The sequence below is a fragment of the Hypanus sabinus genome, chromosome 25 (assembly GCF_030144855.1).
Source record: "Hypanus sabinus isolate sHypSab1 chromosome 25, sHypSab1.hap1, whole genome shotgun sequence".
Lineage (NCBI taxonomy): Eukaryota > Metazoa > Chordata > Chondrichthyes > Myliobatiformes > Dasyatidae > Hypanus > Hypanus sabinus.
In genome coordinates, this window is record NC_082730.1 from 42632492 (window position 1) to 42650751 (window position 18260).

The window sequence follows — 18260 nt, forward strand, 5'->3', positions numbered from 1 at the left end:
CCCACAGTTCCGGGCAGGCAGGCAGATTCCACAGTTCGGGACAGGCAGGCAGATCCCACAGTTCGGGGCAGGCAGATCCCACAGTTCGGGGCAGGCAGGCAGATCCCACAGTTCAGGGCAGGCAGGCAGATCCCACAGTTCAGGGCAGGCAGATCCCACATTTCGGGACGGGCAGGCAGATCCCATATTTCAGGGCAGACAGGCAGATCCCACAGTTCAGGGCAGGCAAATCCCACAGTTCGGGGCAAGCAGATCCCACAGTTCGGCACAGTCAGGTCCCACAGTTCAGGGCAGGCAGATCCCACAGCTCGGGACGGGCAGGCAGATCCCATAGTTCAGGGCAGGCAGGCAGATCCCACAGTTCAGGGCAGGCAGGGAGATCTCACAGTTCGGGGCAGGCAGGCAGATCCCACAGTTCGGGGCAGGCAGATCCCACAGTTCGGGGCAGGCAGATCCCACAGTGCGGGGCAGGCAGATCCCACAGTTCAGGGCAGGCAGTTCCCACAGTTCGGGGCAGGCAGATCCCAGAGTTCGGGACATGCAGGCAGATCCCACAGTTCACGGCAGGCAGATGCCACAGTTCAGGGCAGGCAGGCAGATCCCACAGTTCAGGGCGGGCAGTTCCCACAGTTCAGGGCAGGCATGCAGATCCCACAGTTCAGGGCCGGCAGATCCCACAGTTCGTGGCAGGCAGATCCCACAGTTCGGGGCAGGCAGGCAGATCCCACAGTTCGGGGCAGGCAGGCAGATCCCACAGTTCAGGGCAGGCAGATCCCACATTTCGGGACGGGCAGGCAGATCCCATATTTCAGGGCAGACAGGCAGATCCCACAGTTCAGGGCAGGCAGGGAGATCCCACAGTTCGGGGCAGGCAAATCCCACAGTTCGGGGCAAGCAGATCCCACAGTTCGGCACAGTCAGGTCCCACAGTTCAGGGCAGGCAGATCCCCAGTTCGGGGCAGGCAGGCAGATCCCACAGTTCAGGGCAGGCAAGCAGATCCCACAGTTCGGGGCAGGCAGGCAGATCCCACAGTTAAGGGCAGGCAGGGAGATCCCACAGTTCGGGACAGGCAGATCCCACAGTTCGGGGCAGGCAGATCCCCAGTTCGGGGCAGGCAGGCAGATCCCACAGTTCGGGGCAGGCAGATCCCACAGTTCGGGGCAGGCAGATCCCACAGTTCGGGACAGTCAGATCCCACAGTTCAGGGCATGCAGATCCCACTGTTCGGGACAGGCAGATCCCACAGTTCAGGGCAGGCAGGCAGATCCCACAGTTCGGGACAGGCAGATCCCACAGTTCGGGGCAGGCAGATTCCACAGTTCGGGGCAGGCAGGCAGATCCCACAGTTCAGGGCAGGCAGGCAGATCCCACAGTTCGGGACAGGCAGATCCCACAGTTCGGCACAGTCAGGTCCCACAGTTCAGGGCAGGCAGATCCCACAGCTCGGGACGGGCAGGCAGATCCCATAGTTCAGGGCAGGCAGGCAGATCCCACAGTTCAGGGCAGGCAGGGAGATCTCACAGTTCGGGGCAGGCAGGCAGATCCCACAGTTCGGGGCAGGCAGATCCCACAGTTCGGGGCAGGCAGATCCCACAGTGCGGGGCAGGCAGATCCCACAGTTCAGGGCAGGCAGTTCCCACAGTTCGGGGCAGGCAGATCCCAGAGTTCGGGACATGCAGGCAGATCCCACAGTTCACGGCAGGCAGATGCCACAGTTCAGGGCAGGCAGGCAGATCCCACAGTTCAGGGCGGGCAGTTCCCACAGTTCAGGGCAGGCATGCAGATCCCACAGTTCAGGGCCGGCAGATCCCACAGTTCGTGGCAGGCAGATCCCACAGTTCGGGGCAGGCAGGCAGATCCCACAGTTCGGGGCAGGCAGGCAGATCCCACAGTTAAGGGCAGGCAGGGAGATCCCACAGTTCAGGGCAGGCAGGCAGATCCCACAGTTCGGGACAGGCAGATCCCACAGTTCCAGGCAGGCAGGCAGGTCCCACAGTTCGGGACATGCAGGCAGATCCCACAGTTCACGGAGGCAGATCCCACAGTTCAGGGCAGGCAGATCCCACAGTTCGGGGCAGGCAGATGCCACAGTTCGGGGCAGGCAGATCCCACACTTCAGGGCAGGCAGGCAGATCCCACAGATCAGGGCAGGCAGGCAGATCCCACAGTTCGGGGCAGGCAGGCAGATCCCACAGTTCGGGGCAGGCAGGCAGATCCCACAGTTCAGGGCAGGCAGATCCCACAGATCGGGCAGGCAGATCCCACAGTTCGGGGCAGGCAGATCCCACAGTTCGGGGCAGGCAGATCCCACAGTTCGGGACAGGCAGATCCCACAGTTCGGGGCAGGCAGGCAGATTCCACACTTCGGGACAGGCAGGCAGATCCCACAGTTCAGGGCAGGCAGATCCCACAGTTCGGGGCAGGCAGGGAGATTCCACAGTTCGGGACAGGCAGGCAGATCCCACAGTTCAGGGCAGGCAGGCAGATCCCACAGTTCAGGGCAGGCAGGGAGATCTCACCGTTCGGGGCAGGCAAATCCCACAGTTCGGGGCAGGCAGATCCCACAGTTCGGGACAGTCAGATCCCACAGTTCAGGGCATGCAGATCCCACAGTTCGGGACAGGCAGATCCCACAGTTCGGAGCAGGCAGGCAGATCCCACAGTTCAGGGCAGGCAGGCAGATCCCACTGTTCAGGGCAGGGAAACAGATCCCACAGTTCGGAGCAGGCAGGCAGATCCCACAGTTCAGGGCAGGCAGGGAGATCCCACAGTTCGGGACAGGCAGATCCCACAGTTCGGGGCAGGCAGGCAGATCCCACAGTTCGGGGCAGGCAGATCCCACAGTTCAGGGCAGGCAGGCAGATCCCACAGTTCAGGGCCGGCAGATCCCACAGTTCGGGGCAGGCAGATCCCACAGTTCGGGGCAGGCAGGGAGATCCCACAGTTCGGGGCAGGCAGGCAGATTCCACAGTTCGGGACAGGCAGGCAGATCCCACAGTTCGGGGCAGGCAGATCCCACAATTCGGGGCAGGCAGATCCCACAGTTCGGGGCAGGCAGGCAGATCCCACAGTTCAGGGCAGGCAGGCAGATCCCACAGTTCAGGGCAGGCAGATCCCACAGTTCGGGACGGGCAGGGAGATCCCATAGTTCAGGGCAGGCAGGCAGATCCCACAGTTCAAGGCAGGCAGGGAGATCCCACAGTTCCGGGCAGGCAGATCCCACAGTTCGGGGCAGGCAGATCCCACAGTTCGGGACAGGCAGATCCCACAGTTCGGGGCAGGCAGGCAGATACCACAGTTCGGGGCAGGCAGGCAGATCCCACAGTTTGGGGCAGACAGATCCCACAGTTCGGGGCAGGCAGGCAGTTCCCACAGTTCGGGGCAGGCAGATCCCACAGTTCGGGGCAGGCAGGCAGTTCCCACAGTTCAGGGCAGGCAGATCCCACAGTTCGGGGCAGGCAGGGAGATTCCACAGTTCGGGACAGGCAGGCAGATCCCACAGTTCAGGGCAGGCAGGCAGATCCCACAGTTCAGGGCAGGCAGGGAGATCTCACCGTTCGGGGCAGGCAAATCCCACAGTTCGGGGCAGGCAGATCCCACAGTTCGGGACAGTCAGATCCCACAGTTCAGGGCATGCAGATCCCACAGTTCGGGACAGGCAGATCCCACAGTTCGGAGCAGGCAGGCAGATCCCACAGTTCAGGGCAGGCAGGCAGATCCCACTGTTCAGGGCAGGGAAACAGATCCCACAGTTCGGGGCAGGCAGGCAGATCCCACAGTTCAGGGCAGGCAGGGAGATCCCACAGTTCGGGACAGGCAGATCCCACAGTTCGGGGCAGGCAGGCAGATCCCACAGTTCGGGGCAGGCAGGCAGATCCCACAGTTCTGGGCAGGCAGGCAGATCCCACAGTTCAGGGCCGGCAGATCCCACAGTTCGGGGCAGGCAGATCCCACAGTTCGGGGCAGGCAGGGAGATCCCACAGTTCGGGGCAGGCAGGCAGATTCCACAGTTCGGGACAGGCAGGCAGATCCCACAGTTCGGGGCAGGCAGATCCCACAATTCGGGGCAGGCAGATCCCACAGTTCGGGGCAGGCAGGCAGATCCCACAGTTCAGGGCAGGCAGGCAGATCCCACAGTTCAGGGCAGGCAGATCCCACAGTTCGGGACGGGCAGGCAGATCCCATAGTTCAGGGCAGGCAGGCAGATCCCACAGTTCAAGGCAGGCAGGGAGATCCCACAGTTCCGGGCAGGCAGATCCCACAGTTCGGGGCAGGCAGATCCCACAGTTCGGGACAGGCAGATCCCACAGTTCGGGGCAGGCAGGCAGATCCCACAGTTCAGGGCAGGCAAGCAGATCCCACAGTTCGGGACAGGCAGATACCACAGTTCGGGGCAGGCAGGCAGATCCCACAGTTTGGGGCAGACAGATCCCACAGTTCGGGGCAGGCAGGCAGTTCCCACAGTTCGGGGCAGGCAGATCCCACAGTTCGGGGCAGGCAGGCAGATTCCACAGTTCGGGACAGGCAGGCATATCCCACAGTTCGGGGCAGGCAGATCCCACAATTCGGGGACAGGCAGGCATATCCCACAGTTCGGGGCAGGCAGATCCCACAGTTCAGGACGGGCAGGCAGATCCCACAGTTCATGGCAGGCAGGCAGATTCCACAGTTCGGGGCAGGCAGGGAGATCCCACAGTTCGGTACAGGCAGATCCCACAGTTCGGGGCAGGCAGGCAGATCCCGCAGTTCGGGGCAGGCAGATCCCACAGTTCGGGGCAGGCAGGCAGTTCCCACAGTTCGGGGCAGGCAGGCAGATTCCACAGTTCGGGGCAGGCAGATTCCACAATTCGGGGCAGGCAGATCCCACAATTCGGGGCAGGCAGATCCCACAGTTCGGGGCAGGCAGATTCCACAGTTCGGGACGGGCAGGCAGATGCCACAGTTCAGGGCAGGCAGGCTGATCCCACAGTTCAGGGCAGGCAGGCAGATCCCACAGTTCGGGGCAGGCAGATCCCACAGTTCCGGGCAGGCAGGCAGATCCCACAGTTCAGGGCAGGCAGATCCCACAGTTCAGGGCAGGCAGGCAGATCCCACAGTTCGGGGCAGGCAGATCCCACAGTTCGGGGCAGGCAGATCCCACAGTTCGGGACAGGCAGATCCCACAGTTCGGGACAGGCAGATCCCACAGTTCAGGGCAGGCAGGCAGATCCCACAGTTCGGGGCAGGCAGATCCCACAGTTCGGGGCAGGCAGGCAGTTCCCACAGTTCGGGGCAGGCAGGCAGTTCCCACAGTTCGGGGCAGGCAGATCCCACAGTTCGGGGCAGGCAGGCAGATTCCACAGTTCGGGACAGGCAGGCAGATCCCACAGTTCGGGGCAGGCAGATCCCACAGTTCGGGGCAGGCAGATTCCACAGTTCGGGACGGGCAGGCAGATCCCACAGTTCAGGGCAGGCAGGCTGATCCCACAGTTCAGGGCAGGCAGGCAGATCCCACAGTTCGGGGCAGGCAGATCCCACAGTTCGGGGCAGGCAGATCCCACAGTTCGGGACAGGCAGATCCCACAGTTCGGGACAGGCAGATCCCACAGATCGGGGCAGGCAGGCAGATCCCACAGTTCAGGGCAGGCAGGCAGATCCCACAGATCGGGGCAGGCAGATCCCACAGTTCAAGGTAGGCAGATCCCACAGTTCAGGGCAGACAGATCCCACAGTTCGGGGCAGATAGGCAGATCCCACAGTTCGGGACAGCCAGGCAGATCCCAGAGTTCGGGGAAGGCAGGCAGATCCCACAGTTCGGGGCAGGCAGGCAGTTCCCACAGTTAGGGGCAGGCAGGCAGATCCCACAGTTCGGGGCAGGCAGTTCCCACAGTTCAGGGCAGGCAGTTCCCACAGTTCAGCGCAGCAAGATCCCACAGTTCGGGGCAGGCAGATCCCACAGTTCGGGGCAGGCAGGCAGATCCCACAGTTCAGGGCAGGCAGGGAGATCTCACCGTTCGGGGCAGGCAAATCCCACAGTTCGGGGCAGGCAGATCCCACAGTTCGGGACAGTCAGATCCCACAGTTCAGGGCATGCAGATCCCACAGTTCGGGACAGGCAGATCCCACAGTTCGGAGCAGGCAGGCAGATCCCACAGTTCAGGGCAGGCAGGCAGATCCCACAGTTCAGGGCAGGCAAGCAGCTCCCACAGTTCGGGGCAGGCAGGCAGATCCCACAGTTCAGGGCAGGCAGGGAGATCCCACAGTTCGGGACAGGCAGATCCCACAGTTCGGGGCAGGCAGGCAGATCCCACAGTTCGGGGCAGGCAGATCCCACAGTTCAGGGCAGGCAGGCAGATCCCACAGTTCAGGGCCGGCAGATCCCACAGTTCGGGGCAGGCAGATCCGACAGTTCGGGGCAGGCAGGCAGATCCCACAGTTCGGGGCAGGCAGGCAGTTCCCACAGTTCGGGACAGGCAGATCCCACAGTTCGGGGCAGGCAGGCAGATCCCACAGTTCGGGGCAGGCAGTTCCCACAGTTCAGGGCAGGCAGTTCCCACAGTTCAGCGCAGCCAGATCCCACAGTTCGGGGCAGGCAGATCCCACAGTTCGGGGCAGGCAGGCAGATCCCACAGTTCAGGGCAGGCAGGGAGATCTCACCGTTCGGGGCAGGCAAATCCCACAGTTCGGGGCAGGCAGATCCCACAGTTCGGGACAGTCAGATCCCACAGTTCAGGGCATGCAGATCCCACAGTTCGGGACAGGCAGATCCCACAGTTCGGAGCAGGCAGGCAGATCCCACAGTTCAGGGCAGGCAGGCAGATCCCACAGTTCAGGGCAGGCAAGCAGCTCCCACAGTTCGGGGCAGGCAGGCAGATCCCACAGTTCAGGGCAGGCAGGGAGATCCCACAGTTCGGGACAGGCAGATCCCACAGTTCGGGGCAGGCAGGCAGATCCCACAGTTCGGGGCAGGCAGATCCCACAGTTCAGGGCAGGCAGGCAGATCCCACAGTTCAGGGCCGGCAGATCCCACAGTTCGGGGCAGGCAGATCCGACAGTTCGGGGCAGGCAGGCAGATCCCACAGTTCGGGGCAGGCAGGCAGTTCCCACAGTTCGGGGCAGGCAAATCCCACAGTTCGGGGCAGGCAGGCAGATTCCACAGTTCGGGACAGGCAGGCAGATCCCACATTTCTGGGCAGGCAGATCCCACAATTCGGGGCAGGCAGATCCCACAGTTCGGGGCAGGCAGGCAGATCCCACAGTTCAGGGCAGGCAGGCAGATCCCACAGTTCAGGGCAGGCAGATCCCACAGTTCGGGACGGGCAGGCAGATCCCATAGTTCAGGGCAGGCAGGCAGATCCCACAGTTCAAGGCAGGCAGGGAGATCCCACAGTTCCGGGCAGGCAGATCCCACAGTTCGGGGCAGGCAGATCCCACAGTTCGGGACAGGCAGATCCCACAGTTCGGGGCAGGCAGGCAGATCCCACAGTTCAGGGCAGGCAAGCAGATCCCACAGTTCGGGACAGGCAGATACCACAGTTCGGGGCAGGCAGGCAGATCCCACAGTTTGGGGCAGACAGATCCCACAGTTCGGGGCAGGCAGGCAGTTCCCACAGTTCGGGGCAGGCAGATCCCACAGTTCGGGGCAGGCAGGCAGATTCCACAGTTCGGGACAGGCAGGCATATCCCACAGTTCGGGGCAGGCAGGCAGATCCCACAGTTCGGGGCAGGCAGATCCCACAGTTCGGGGCAGATAGGCAGATCCCACAGTTCGGGACAGGCAGGCAGATCCCAGAGTTCGGGGAAGGCAGGCAGATCCCACAGTTCGGGGCAGGCAGGCAGTTCCCACAGTTAGGGGCAGGCAGGCAGTTCCCACAGTTCGGGACAGGCAGATCCCACAGTTCGGGGCAGGCAGGCAGATCCCACAGTTCGGGGCAGGCAGTTCCCACAGTTCAGGGCAGGCAGTTCCCACAGTTCAGCGCAGCCAGATCCCACAGTTCGGGGCAGGCAGATCCCACAGTTCGGGGCAGGCAGGCAGATCCCACAGTTCGGGTCAGGCAGATCCCACAGTTCAGGGCAGGCAGTTCCCACAGTTCGGGGCAGGCAGATCCCACAGGTCGGGACATGCAGGCAGAACCCACAGTTCACGGCAGGCAGATCCCACAGTTCAGGGCGGGCAGATCCCACAGTTCAGGGCAGGCAGGCAGATCCCACATTTCAGGGCCGGCAGATCCCACAGTTCGGGGCATGCAGATCCCACAGTTCGGGGCAGGCAGGCAGCTCCCACAGTTCCGGGCCGGCAGGCAGTTCCCACAGTTCGGGGCAGGCAGATCCCACAGTTCAGGACGGGCAGGCAGATCCCACAGTTCATGGCAGGCAGGCAGATTCCACAGTTCGGGGCAGGCAGGGAGATCCCACAGTTCGGTACAGGCAGATCCCACAGTTCGGGGCAGGCAGGCAGATCCCGCAGTTCGGGGCAGGCAGATCCCACAGTTCGGGGCAGGCAGGCAGTTCCCACAGTTCGGGGCAGGCAGGCAGATTCCACAGTTCGGGGCAGGCAGATTCCACAATTCGGGGCAGGCAGATCCCACAATTCGGGGCAGGCAGATCCCACAGTTCGGGGCAGGCAGATTCCACAGTTCGGGACGGGCAGGCAGATGCCACAGTTCAGGGCAGGCAGGCTGATCCCACAGTTCAGGGCAGGCAGGCAGATCCCACAGTTCGGGGCAGGCAGATCCCACAGTTCCGGGCAGGCAGGCAGATCCCACAGTTCAGGGCAGGCAGATCCCACAGTTCAGGGCAGGCAGGCAGATCCCACAGTTCGGGGCAGGCAGATCCCACAGTTCGGGGCAGGCAGATCCCACAGTTCGGGACAGGCAGATCCCACAGTTCGGGACAGGCAGATCCCACAGTTCAGGGCAGGCAGGCAGATCCCACAGTTCGGGGCAGGCAGATCCCACAGTTCGGGGCAGGCAGGCAGTTCCCACAGTTCGGGGCAGGCAGGCAGTTCCCACAGTTCGGGGCAGGCAGATCCCACAGTTCGGGGCAGGCAGGCAGATTCCACAGTTCGGGACAGGCAGGCAGATCCCACAGTTCGGGGCAGGCAGATCCCACAGTTCGGGGCAGGCAGATTCCACAGTTCGGGACGGGCAGGCAGATCCCACAGTTCAGGGCAGGCAGGCTGATCCCACAGTTCAGGGCAGGCAGGCAGATCCCACAGTTCGGGGCAGGCAGATCCCACAGTTCGGGGCAGGCAGATCCCACAGTTCGGGACAGGCAGATCCCACAGTTCGGGACAGGCAGATCCCACAGATCGGGGCAGGCAGGCAGATCCCACAGTTCAGGGCAGGCAGGCAGATCCCACAGATCGGGGCAGGCAGATCCCACAGTTCAAGGTAGGCAGATCCCACAGTTCAGGGCAGACAGATCCCACAGTTCGGGGCAGATAGGCAGATCCCACAGTTCGGGACAGCCAGGCAGATCCCAGAGTTCGGGGAAGGCAGGCAGATCCCACAGTTCGGGGCAGGCAGGCAGTTCCCACAGTTAGGGGCAGGCAGGCAGATCCCACAGTTCGGGGCAGGCAGTTCCCACAGTTCAGGGCAGGCAGTTCCCACAGTTCAGCGCAGCCAGATCCCACAGTTCGGGGCAGGCAGATCCCACAGTTCGGGGCAGGCAGGCAGATCCCACAGTTCAGGGCAGGCAGGGAGATCTCACCGTTCGGGGCAGGCAAATCCCACAGTTCGGGGCAGGCAGATCCCACAGTTCGGGACAGTCAGATCCCACAGTTCAGGGCATGCAGATCCCACAGTTCGGGACAGGCAGATCCCACAGTTCGGAGCAGGCAGGCAGATCCCACAGTTCAGGGCAGGCAGGCAGATCCCACAGTTCAGGGCAGGCAAGCAGCTCCCACAGTTCGGGGCAGGCAGGCAGATCCCACAGTTCAGGGCAGGCAGGGAGATCCCACAGTTCGGGACAGGCAGATCCCACAGTTCGGGGCAGGCAGGCAGATCCCACAGTTCGGGGCAGGCAGATCCCACAGTTCAGGGCAGGCAGGCAGATCCCACAGTTCAGGGCCGGCAGATCCCACAGTTCGGGGCAGGCAGATCCGACAGTTCGGGGCAGGCAGGCAGATCCCACAGTTCGGGGCAGGCAGGCAGTTCCCACAGTTCGGGACAGGCAGATCCCACAGTTCGGGGCAGGCAGGCAGATCCCACAGTTCGGGGCAGGCAGTTCCCACAGTTCAGGGCAGGCAGTTCCCACAGTTCAGCGCAGCCAGATCCCACAGTTCGGGGCAGGCAGATCCCACAGTTCGGGGCAGGCAGGCAGATCCCACAGTTCAGGGCAGGCAGGGAGATCTCACCGTTCGGGGCAGGCAAATCCCACAGTTCGGGGCAGGCAGATCCCACAGTTCGGGACAGTCAGATCCCACAGTTCAGGGCATGCAGATCCCACAGTTCGGGACAGGCAGATCCCACAGTTCGGAGCAGGCAGGCAGATCCCACAGTTCAGGGCAGGCAGGCAGATCCCACAGTTCAGGGCAGGCAAGCAGCTCCCACAGTTCGGGGCAGGCAGGCAGATCCCACAGTTCAGGGCAGGCAGGGAGATCCCACAGTTCGGGACAGGCAGATCCCACAGTTCGGGGCAGGCAGGCAGATCCCACAGTTCGGGGCAGGCAGATCCCACAGTTCAGGGCAGGCAGGCAGATCCCACAGTTCAGGGCCGGCAGATCCCACAGTTCGGGGCAGGCAGATCCGACAGTTCGGGGCAGGCAGGCAGATCCCACAGTTCGGGGCAGGCAGGCAGTTCCCACAGTTCGGGGCAGGCAAATCCCGCAGTTCGGGGCAGGCAGGCAGATTCCACAGTTCGGGACAGGCAGGCAGATCCCACATTTCTGGGCAGGCAGATCCCACAATTCGGGGCAGGCAGATCCCACAGTTCGGGGCAGGCAGGCAGATCCCACAGTTCAGGGCAGGCAGGCAGATCCCACAGTTCAGGGCAGGCAGATCCCACAGTTCGGGACGGGCAGGCAGATCCCATAGTTCAGGGCAGGCAGGCAGATCCCACAGTTCAAGGCAGGCAGGGAGATCCCACAGTTCCGGGCAGGCAGATCCCACAGTTCGGGGCAGGCAGATCCCACAGTTCGGGACAGGCAGATCCCACAGTTCGGGGCAGGCAGGCAGATCCCACAGTTCAGGGCAGGCAAGCAGATCCCACAGTTCGGGACAGGCAGATACCACAGTTCGGGGCAGGCAGGCAGATCCCACAGTTTGGGGCAGACAGATCCCACAGTTCGGGGCAGGCAGGCAGTTCCCACAGTTCGGGGCAGGCAGATCCCACAGTTCGGGGCAGGCAGGCAGATTCCACAGTTCGGGACAGGCAGGCATATCCCACAGTTCGGGGCAGGCAGATCCCACAATTCGGGGACAGGCAGGCATATCCCACAGTTCGGGGCAGGCAGATCCCACAGTTCAGGACGGGCAGGCAGATCCCACAGTTCAGCGCAGCCAGATCCCACAGTTCGGGGCAGGCAAATCCCACAGTTTGGGGCAGGCAGGCAGATCCCATAGTTCAGGGCAGGCAGGCAGATCCCACAGTTCAGGGCAGGCAGGGAGATCCCACAGTTCAGGGCAGGCAGGCAGATCCCACAGTTCGGGGCAGGCAGATGCCACAGTTCGGGGCAGGCAGATCCCACAGTTCGGGTCAGGCAGGCAGTTCCCACAGTTCGGGGCAGGCAGATCCCACAGTTCGGGGCAGGCAGGCAGATTCCACAGTTCGGGACAGGCAGGCAGATCCCACAGTTCGGGGCAGGCAGATCCCACAGTTCGGGGCAGGCAGATTCCACAGTTCGGGGCAGGCAGGCAGATCCCACAGTTCAGGGCAGGCAAGCTGATCCCACAGTTCAGGGCAGGCAGGCAGATCCCACAGTTCGGGGCAGGCAGATCCCACAGTTCGGGGCAGGCAGATCCCACAGTTCGGGGCAGGCAGATCCCACAGATCGGGGCAGGCAGGCAGATCCCACAGTTCAGGGCAGGCAGGCAGATCCCACAGATCGGGGCAGGCAGATCCCACAGTTCAAGGTAGGCAGATCCCACAGTTCAGGGCAGACAGATCCCACAGTTCGGGGCAGATAGGCAGATCCCACAGTTCGGGACAGGCAGGCAGATCCCAGAGTTCGGGGAAGGCAGGCAGATCCCACAGTTCGGGGCAGGCAGGCAGTTCCCACAGTTAGGGGCAGGCAGGCAGTTCCCACAGTTCGGGACAGGCAGATCCCACAGTTCGGGGCAGGCAGGCAGATCCCACAGTTCGGGGCAGGCAGTTCCCACAGTTCAGGGCAGGCAGTTCCCACAGTTCAGCGCAGCCAGATCCCACAGTTCGGGGCAGGCAGATCCCACAGTTCGGGGCAGGCAGGCAGATCCCACAGTTCGGGTCAGGCAGATCCCACAGTTCAGGGCAGGCAGTTCCCACAGTTCGGGGCAGGCAGATCCCACAGGTCGGGACATGCAGGCAGAACCCACAGTTCACGGCAGGCAGATCCCACAGTTCAGGGCGGGCAGATCCCACAGTTCAGGGCAGGCAGGCAGATCCCACATTTCAGGGCCGGCAGATCCCACAGTTCGGGGCATGCAGATCCCACAGTTCGGGGCAGGCAGGCAGCTCCCACAGTTCCGGGCCGGCAGGCAGTTCCCACAGTTCGGGGCAGGCAAATCCCACAGTTTGGGGCAGGCAGGCAGATCCCACAGTTCAGGGCAGGCAGATCCCACAGTTCGGGACGGGCAGGCAGATCCCATAGTTCAGGGCAGGCAGGCAGATCCCACAGTTCAGGGCAGGCAGGGAGATCCCACAGTTCGGGGCAGGCAGATCCCACAGTTCGGGGCAGGCAGATCCCACAGTTCGGGACAGTCAGATCCCACAGTTCAGGGCAGGCAGATCCCACAGTTCGGGACAGGCAGATCCCACAGTTCGGGGCAGGCAGGCAGATCCCACAGTTCAGGGCAGGCAAGCAGATCCCACAGTTCGGGGCAGGCAGGCAGATCCCACAGTTCAGGGCAGGCAGGCAGATCCCACAGTTCGGGACAGGCAGATCCCACAGTTCGGGGCAGGCAGGCAGATCCCACAGTTCGGGGCAGGCAGATCCCACAGTTCGGGGCAGGCAGATCCCACAGTTCGGGGCAGGCAGGCAGTTCCCACAGTTCGGGGCAGGCAGATCCCACAGTTCGGGGCAGGCAGATTCCACAGTTCGGGACGGGCTGGCAGATCCCACAGTTCAGGGCAGGCAGGCAGATCCCACAGTTCGGGGCAGGCAGGCAGTTCCCACAGTTCGGGGCAGGCAGATCCCACAGTTCAGGGCAGGCAGGTAGATCCCACAGTTCGGGGCAGGCAGGCAGATCCCACAGTTCGGGGCAGGCAGGTAGATCCCACAGTTCAGGGCAGGCAGGCAGATCCCACAGTTCGGGGCAGGCAGATCCCACAGTTCGGGACAGGCAGATCCCACAGTTCGGGGCAGGCAGGCAGATTCCACAGTTCGGGACAGGCAGGCATATCCCACAGTTCGGGGCAGGCAGATCCCACAGTTCGGGGAAGGCAGATTCCACAGTTCGGGACGGGCAGGCAGATCCCACAGTTCAGGGCAGGCAGGCAGATCCCACAGTTCGGGGCAGGCAGATCCCACAGTTCGGGGCAGGCAGATTCCACAGTTCGGGACAGGCAGGCAGATCCCACAGTTCGGGGCAGGCAGATCCCACAGTTCGGGGCAGGCAGATTCCACAGTTCGGGACGGGCAGGCAGATCCCACAGTTCAGGGCAGGCAGGCTGATCCCACAGTTCAGGGCAGGCAGGCAGATCCCACAGTTCGGGGCAGGCAGATCCCACAGTTCGGGGCAGGCAGATCCCACAGTTCGGGACAGGCTGATCCCACAGTTCGGGGCAGGCAGATCCCACAGATCGGGGCAGGCAGGCAGATCCCACAGTTCAGGGCAGGCAGGCAGACCCCACAGATCGGGGCAGGCAGATCCCACAATTCGGGGACAGGCAGGCATATCCCACAGTTCGGGGCAGGCAGATCCCACAGTTCAGGACGGGCAGGCAGATCCCACAGTTCAGGGCAGGCAGGCAGATCCCACAGTTCGGGACAGGCAGATCCCACAGTTCGGAGCAGGCAGGCAGATCCCACAGTTCAGGGCAGGCAGGCAGATCCCACTGTTCAGGGCAGGGAAACAGATCCCACAGTTCGGGGCAGGCAGGCAGATCCCACAGTTCAGGGCAGGCAGGGAGATCCCACAGTTCGGGACAGGCAGATCCCACAGTTCGGGGCAGGCAGGCAGATCCCACAGTTCGGGGCAGGCAGATCCCACAGTTCAGGGCAGGCAGGCAGATCCCACAGTTCAGGGCCGGCAGATCCCACAGTTCGGGGCAGGCAGATCCCACAGTTCGGGGCAGGCAGGGAGATCCCACAGTTCGGGGCAGGCAGGCAGATTCCACAGTTCGGGACAGGCAGGCAGATCCCACAGTTCGGGGCAGGCAGATCCCACAATTCGGGGCAGGCAGATCCCACAGTTCGGGGCAGGCAGGCAGATCCCACAGTTCAGGGCAGGCAGGCAGATCCCACAGTTCAGGGCAGGCAGATCCCACAGTTCGGGACGGGCAGGCAGATCCCATAGTTCAGGGCAGGCAGGCAGATCCCACAGTTCAAGGCAGGCAGGGAGATCCCACAGTTCCGGGCAGGCAGATCCCACAGTTCGGGGCAGGCAGATCCCACAGTTCGGGACAGGCAGATCCCACAGTTCGGGGCAGGCAGGCAGATCCCACAGTTCAGGGCAGGCAAGCAGATCCCACAGTTCGGGACAGGCAGATACCACAGTTCGGGGCAGGCAGGCAGATCCCACAGTTTGGGGCAGACAGATCCCACAGTTCAGGGCAGGCAGGCAGTTCCCACAGTTCGGGGCAGGCAGATCCCACAGTTCGGGGCAGGCAGGCAGTTCCCACAGTTCAGGGCAGGCAGATCCCACAGTTCGGGGCAGGCAGGGAGATTCCACAGTTCGGGACAGGCAGGCAGATCCCACAGTTCAGGGCAGGCAGGCAGATCCCACAGTTCAGGGCAGGCAGGGAGATCTCACCGTTCGGGGCAGGCAAATCCCACAGTTCGGGGCAGGCAGATCCCACAGTTCGGGACAGTCAGATCCCACAGTTCAGGGCATGCAGATCCCACAGTTCGGGACAGGCAGATCCCACAGTTCGGAGCAGGCAGGCAGATCCCACAGTTCAGGGCAGGCAGGCAGATCCCACTGTTCAGGGCAGGGAAACAGATCCCACAGTTCGGGGCAGGCAGGCAGATCCCACAGTTCAGGGCAGGCAGGGAGATCCCACAGTTCGGGACAGGCAGATCCCACAGTTCGGGGCAGGCAGGCAGATCCCACAGTTCGGGGCAGGCAGATCCCACAGTTCAGGGCAGGCAGGCAGATCCCACAGTTCAGGGCCGGCAGATCCCACAGTTCGGGGCAGGGAGATCCCACAGTTCGGGGCAGGCAGGGAGATCCCACAGTTCGGGGCAGGCAGGCAGATTCCACAGTTCGGGACAGGCAGGCAGATCCCACAGTTCGGGGCAGGCACATCCCACAATTCGGGGCAGGCAGATCCCACAGTTCGGGGCAGGCAGGCAGATCCCACAGTTCAGGGCAGGCAGGCAGATCCCACAGTTCAGGGCAGGCAGATCCCACAGTTCGGGACGGGCAGGCAGATCCCATAGTTCAGGGCAGGCAGGCAGATCCCACAGTTCAAGGCAGGCAGGGAGATCCCACAGTTCCGGGCAGGCAGATCCCACAGTTCGGGGCAGGCAGATCCCACAGTTCGGGACAGGCAGATCCCACAGTTCGGGGCAGGCAGGCAGATCCCACAGTTCAGGGCAGGCAAGCAGATCCCACAGTTCGGGACAGTACCACAGTTCGGGGCAGGCAGGCAGATCCCACAGTTTGGGGCAGACAGATCCCACAGTTCGGGGCAGGCAGGCAGTTCCCACAGTTCGGGGCAGGCAGATCCCACAGTTCGGGGCAGGCAGGCAGATTCCACAGTTCGGGACAGGCAGGCATATCCCACAGTTCGGGGCAGGCAGATCCCACAATTCGGGGACAGGCAGGCATATCCCACAGTTCGGGGCAGGCAGATCCCACAGTTCAGGACGGGCAGGCAGATCCCACAGTTCAGGGCAGGCAGGCAGATTCCACAGTTCGGGGCAGGCAGGGAGATCCCACAGTTCGGTACAGGCAGATCCCACAGTTCGGGGCAGGCAGGCAGATCCCGCAGTTCGGGGCAGGCAGATCCCACAGTTCGGGGCAGGCAGGCAGTTCCCACAGTTCGGGGCAGGCAGGCAGATTCCACAGTTCGGGGCAGGCAGATTCCACAATTCGGGGCAGGCAGATCCCACAATTCGGGGCAGGCAGATCCCACAGTTCGGGGCAGGCAGATTCCACAGTTCGGGACGGGCAGGCAGATCCCACAGTTCAGGGCAGGCAGGCTGATCCCACAGTTCAGGGCAGGCAGGCAGATCCCACAGTTCGGGGCAGGCAGATCCCACAGTTCCGGGCAGGCAGGCAGATCCCACAGTTCCGGGCAGGCAGATCCCACAGTTCAGGGCAGGCAGGCAGATCCCACAGTTCGGGGCAGGCAGATCCCACAGTTCGGGGCAGGCAGATCCCACAGTTCGGGACAGGCAGATCCCACAGTTCGGGACAGGCAGATCCCACAGTTCGTGGCAGGCAGGCAGATTCCACAGTTCGGGACAGGCAGGCATATCCCACAGTTCGGGGCAGTCAGATCCCACAGTTCGGGGAAGGCAGATTCCACAGTTCGGGACGGGCAGGCAGATCCCACAGTTCAGGGCAGGCAGGCAGATCCCACAGTTCGGGGCAGGCAGATCCCACAGTTCGGGGCAGGCAGGCAGTTCCCACAGTTCGGGGCAGGCAGGCAGTTCCCACAGTTCGGGGCAGGCAGATCCCACAGTTCGGGGCAGGCAGGCAGATTCCACAGTTCGGGACAGGCAGGCAGATCCCACAGTTCGGGGCAGGCAGATCCCACAGTTCGGGGCAGGCAGATTCCACAGTTCGGGACGGGCAGGCAGATCCCACAGTTCAGGGCAGGCAGGCTGATCCCACAGTTCAGGGCAGGCAGGCAGATCCCACAGTTCGGGGCAGGCAGATCCCACAGTTCGGGGCAGGCAGATCCCACAGTTCGGGACAGGCAGATCCCACATTTCGGGACAGGCAGATCCCACAGATCGGGGCAGGCAGGCAGATTCCACAGTTCGGGACAGGCAGGCAGATCCCACAGTTCGGGGCAGGCAGATCCCACAGTTCGGGGCAGGCAGATCCCACAGTTCGGGGCAGGCAGATTCCACAGTTCGGGACAGGCAGGCAGATCCCACAGTTCAGGGCAGGCAAGCTGATCCCACAGTTCAGGGCAGGCAGGCAGATCCCACAGTTCGGGGCAGGCAGATCCCACAGTTCGGGGCAGGCAGATCCCACAGTTCGGGACAGGCAGATCCCACAGTTCGGGGCAGGCAGATCCCACAGATCGGGGCAGGCAGGCAGATCCCACAGTTCAGGGCAGGCAGGCAGATCCCACAGATCGGGGCAGGCAGATCCCACAGTTCAAGGTAGGCAGATCCCACAGTTCAGGGCAGACAGATCCCACAGTTCGGGGCAGATAGGCAGATCCCACAGTTCGGGACAGGCAGGCAGATCCCAGAGTTCGGGGAAGGCAGGCCGATCCCACAGTTCGGGGCAGGCAGGCAGTTCCCACAGTTAGGGGCAGGCAGGCAGTTCCCACAGTTCGGGACAGGCAGATCCCACAGTTCGGGGCAGGCAGGCAGATCCCACAGTTCGGGGCAGGCAGTTCCCACAGTTCAGGGCAGGCAGTTCCCACAGTTCAGCGCAGCCAGATCCCACAGTTCGGGGCAGGCAGATCCCACAGTTCGGGGCAGGCAGGCAGATCCCACAGTTCGGGTCAGGCAGATCCCACAGTTCAGGGCAGGCAGTTCCCACAGTTCGGGGCAGGCAGATCCCACAGGTCGGGACATGCAGGCAGAACCCACAGTTCACGGCAGGCAGATCCCACAGTTCAGGGCGGGCAGATCCCACAGTTCAGGGCAGGCAGGCAGATCCCACATTTCAGGGCCGGCAGATCCCACAGTTCGGGGCATGCAGATCCCACAGTTCGGGCAGGCAGGCAGCTCCCACAGTTCCGGGCCGGCAGGCAGTTCCCACAGTTCGGGGCAGGCAAATCCCACAGTTTG